The sequence below is a fragment of the Oratosquilla oratoria genome, chromosome 12, assembly GCF_046742065.1.
Source record: "Oratosquilla oratoria isolate Oo_2021 chromosome 12, ASM4674206v1, whole genome shotgun sequence".
Taxonomy (NCBI): Eukaryota; Metazoa; Arthropoda; class Malacostraca; order Stomatopoda; family Squillidae; genus Oratosquilla; species Oratosquilla oratoria.
The window spans coordinates 5,579,818-5,584,916 of NC_134788.1; the positions used below are offsets into that span (position 1 = coordinate 5,579,818).

At 35.4% G+C, this 5,099-nt stretch overlaps 1 protein-coding gene across 3 annotated transcripts in view; it reads left to right on the plus strand.

Moving 5' to 3' along the window:
• LOC143030920 (rho family-interacting cell polarization regulator 2-like) overlaps positions 1–4,841 on the plus strand; it is a 276,625-nt gene extending 271,784 nt beyond the window's left edge. For all 3 annotated transcript variants that reach the window (XR_012966948.1, XR_012966950.1, XM_076194178.1), the window contains one exon: positions 1,479–4,841. The gene's annotated coding sequence lies outside the window, so the exon portion shown is untranslated. The remainder of the gene's footprint in view (positions 1–1,478) is intronic.
• Positions 4,842–5,099: the final 258 nt, after the last annotated feature.

Sequence of the window (5,099 nt, forward strand, 5' to 3'; positions counted from 1 at the left end):
GTACATCCAAGTTTCTTCCCAGAGAGGTCTATGAAAGGGCTTAAGGACATTGCAAGCCATGGTAGTGCTATAGGTTTCCTGCCAGTAAAACTTGAGGCAACAGTTATTATTATTATTATCATCATCATCACCTAGTACTAAAGCAATAGCAACACAGAACTGACCTATAGCAGACACCAAATGCCCAAGATGCAGTCACTGCACAGAGGACACAAAGATTTATCTTACACTGCCCTACATTTTATCAACCCAGACACCATCATGAAAGTTTATCCCTGACTGAGCTTTGTACCAGCCTCGTGGCTGTGGCTGGTTTCCTTGGGACTACAGGTCTTATGGAAAAAAAAAAAAAAATCTAGGTCAAAAAGATTGAGTGATTTTTAACTATTTTGACCCTGAAAGCTTTTGAAGTAATTAACCCGTCCTTGTCCTTATGGTTGGACCAAAGCATTTCGAGTATAAATTGGGAACACATCCATCTGCTATTCAGAACAATCTGTCAAAACAGAGCAAGAAAAATGACTTGTATGCAAGTGCTATGCGGTGGTTTTGTCTTGAATTAGTTTGAAAAAATTATGTATCCAGTTGATTTCAATACAGTGCATATATAATTTTTGCATAAGTGTCTACAAATCTGAGTTAAACTGCATATTCCTATCATGGATCAAACCGTACTTTCAAGGCAACAAAGATATATGGTGTTAACGTCTAAAAAGTTTTAAAATCATTATCCAGTTTTCTTCCTGGCTGTAGCTAGACACCAACAACAAATAGAAGCACCAATATTAAGTCCTTTTTCACCTACTTATGTTCAGTAGTTCACCCTGAGCATCAATTCAAGTAAAAGATTTAAATTTACCCTCTGAATGTTTTCCACAACTGTGCTTATTAATTAGAAGTACAATTTATGTGTATGTGTTTATCAAAATGAGTTTTACAGAACTGATGTAAACTTAACATCCTGTCTTGTTTTTTCAATAGTTCAAGCTCCTGCAGTGATTTCCTTTGAGCTCTCTGAATTCTCAGGATGAAGATCAATCTTCCAGTGGCTATATGGTCATCAGTCACCCTTGTGTACACTGGAAATTGATTGTAAAGAATATATTCAATTTACTGGTGGTTTTACTCCAGTTCTGAGCAGATGGGGATGCACTGCCGCACTTAAAGGTGTGGATATTGAGCACCCCAACTCTGGTTGTGCATGTGTATGCATGTGTGTATATTCTACAATTTGTTATTCTTTTTTGTATTATGTATGACACTCGTGCTATATTTACTGTAAATAGAGACTGAGGTAAATCAAGAATGACTACATCCCAGAGTGTTAGCTGACCTGCTGCAACTTGACCAAACTTCAATGCATTTTCCAAGACTGACTATGAAATCTAGACATTAGTGTTTTGCAATTATTTATGACATGGTCCTGGTTTTTGCAGAAAATAATGAAACTAAATTTGAAACTTATGGGTTTATTGCAGGAAAAGTTATGGTCACAGGATCCATTTCACCTCTATTATTGAACCACAATGGACTCAGAGTAGAAATGCTTCTTAAGAAAATGAGAAAGACTAGAAAAAAAGAACAATGCTGATCAATTAGTCATTTTCAATTGATATTTATATTATATATATTGAGTGGAAGCCATATTGAACACAAAGTTTGATAGTCGGCAGTGTCACTAGTACTGTTAAGCTTGCAATGAAGTTATTCTTTATCTTCAATAGTACATTTTTGGAAAGACATAAAATTGTTTAGTAGGAATCCAAGAGATATGTTGAGTTATCAGTCTTCTTTACTTTTAAATGTCTTTTGACCATCCATTATTATCCTCAGGAAGGAAGAATGTTTCAAGCAGTGAATCGTGTTTATATGCAACGTGTGCACTGGCAAAGGGTATCTTACCAAAACTCTGATCTATAACTACCCAAAGTAGCTGTGGTATGCGTGGCTTACAATGGGCATTTAATTGGTTTGTGTGATTTTATCTGCTGCTTGGGAGTCAGGCACAGATCCAGGAATGTTATTGGGGGGGGGGGGTGAACCGATAAGCGATACTTGAAACACGCCGATATTTTAACCCCAAGAATAATGCTGTTGGCTTGGAGATTGGTCCAGAAACCTAAGTCTGTTTTGCTTGTAATTGTATGTAAAATCATATATACAGTAATTCACAAATATAATTCAAATCATAAATTCGCACTAAAAAGTGTTTATCCAAGGAGAATCAAACTTGAGATGAGTGTACCATACTCGGGGCATTGGGTGAGGCCCGGGCCCCCTGCGCTCCCCCCCCCCTTGTATCTGCGCCTGTTGGGAGTATGGTTGCTGGTGTAAGTTGTATGTTGATGAATGGTTTCTTCCAATATATGCTCATGGTTTCAGGTATTATGAGGCAGTAAGAGTCATAAGTTTTGAGGAGAATCCTGGTGTTTCTGTTAAATGTTAGTCTGGAAAGAGTGGTCTTATGCTCTTTTTCCATGTGTTTTTTGATGGTGCAACTTTAGAGATTTTGACTGACTTTATGAGTCATGCCATTGTATGGTGAGGTGCAGTGTTAACACTCAATGATGGGGCTGTCCAATCAGATGACATTGACTTATTGGGAGATAGGATATTATTATTATTATTACTATATATATATATATATATATATATATATATATATATATATATATATATATATATATTTATGTTGTGTGGTTTGAAGTTTTTGTAGTAGATGAATTGATGTGTCAGGGTTAGTGAGCTAGGTGTTCCATAAGCTAATTTGACATAGGATTTTTCATCTTCCTTGTAGTCAGTGTGTATATAATCCTGGTAGTACAGGCTGGGGAGTTGCTGTAGTTGGGCATTGGTCGGGATATGAGAGAGCTCATCTTGTCATTGATGAGAGTTAGATCTTGTGGGTGGTAGTTTTTCACCCATAAGGTTGACATTCTCTGACATTCTTTGTTGGTGGCAGTTCATGTGCTATAATGAGAAAAAGTTCTATTAGCCAGTGCAAGAATGACAGTGCACATAGAATGCACTCTGTTATCACTGAGGTAGAAGCTGAGGTTAGTTTCTTTCATGGAGACTTTGGTTGTAAAGCAATTAGAAGAGGTGCAAATAAGGATGTCTAGGAATGGGAGGGTACTGCTTGACAAAGAAGATTACCCAGGGAAGATAAACATTAATCTCAATAACAGCTCCAAACTCAAGACCATCACCACATTCTTCCTGAGGATGACCATGGATGGTCAGAAGAAGATTGAGAATACAAAATACCTTTTGGACTCCTACTCAACAATCTTACCTCCCCATAAGCATACTATTATAATTAAAGAAATTTCAGTATGATCTTAACAATGTTATTTTCACTGTTGGGCATGTATGTAATTCAACAGTCTTGGATCACTTGTGGAACTTGTGATTAACAGCTATTACCCTCCTGAAGATTACAGTGGCATTCCACTATATGGATTAAGAGGTGGTGAAAAAACTCATTGAAATGTGTGTCAGTAGTGTGGTTCCCACACAGAGTGAAGAATATAAGCAAGTTTGAGAGAATACAAAGGACAGCAACCAAACTGGTCACCAGCCTGGCAGATAATCCATATAAAAAAAAAAGACTAAAAGTACTGTGTCTGCCAGCCAGCTTTGAAAAAAGATCAAAGAGAAAGAGGTGATATGATTATAGTATTCAGGTGATATGGACCAAAAGGTCTCCTGTCGGCATGCTCCACCTTTGTAATCCTTTGTATCTAGATTGTATTGACAGAAGAGAACTCCTGATTAAAGATGGGGGGAGGGCTTTCAGAGGTCATGGGAGTATATTAAGAAAGATCACATGTCCAAAGGATGTGAAGAAATAGTTTTCTATACAGATGCATAGATATGTGGAATAGCTTAGAAAGTGATATAGCCAAAGCTCAAACAAAACATGAGTTCAAATCTAAATATGATCATTAGGAGTCAAGGATATGGATTAAGTTGGAACTGTACATGAATGTGAGTCTAGCTATGTTGTTAGAAAATTAGAGAATAGGTGATGGGACCCAATGAGTGTTGTTCCTTTCCTGTAGACTGTACATACACACATACACAGTGTGTGCAAACACCATACAAGAATTTAAGAACAAACTAGATGCTGAGAAATACAAAGACGGGTCACTACGAGCATAGCTCCCCTTCCTGTATAATACATCTAGGTAAATATAGTGGAAGCCTGATCTAGTGAATCAACTCAGCCAAGGGAGGGTTTACTAAATCTATATTTCCCCAAAATCAGGTGTTCATATTTTGATGCATTTTCTAACAGAATTTTCCTTTAAATCAAGTCATTTTGCTAAATACCAGTAGCCATTAGCATAAGATAACAGTTAATAGAAAAGCATTCAATTTAGTGACTATGTTTTCATTAAACTGGGTTATTCCATTATTGGTTTTGACATTGAATAATGGAATGTGCTCAGTTTAATGGAATTTTGTTTACTAATTCAAGCTTTGTGTTATTGACTTCAGCTTCCATTAAATTAGGATTCTGCCAAATAGGAATACATTAAATTGAGCCCCTACTGTATAAATGTACGTATAGCCACACACTCTAATAAAATGGGATGATAGAAATACAAGAGGACACGGAAAGAAAATCAAGAAAGACAGCTATAGAAGAGATCTGAAAAAGAACAGCTTTCCTCACAGAGTAATAGACAGTTGGAACAAGTTAGATGAGAAAGTAGTGTGTACAAAAACAATACATGAATTTAAGAATAGTTTAGATAAAGTGAGATATGAAGACGTTCACTACGAGCATAGCTCCCCTTCCCGTAAAATACAAGGTAAATATGTATATTTATATATATATATATATATATATATATATGTATATAGATGTATACATATATATATGTATGTGTATATATATGTATATATATATATATATATATATATATGTATATTATATATATATATATGCATATCATATATATATATATATACATATATATATATATATATATATATATATATATATATATATATATATATATATATATATATATATGAATGGGCTTACAAATGCTTTGCTCCAACTATGATGCGATTAACTAGTGAATCAC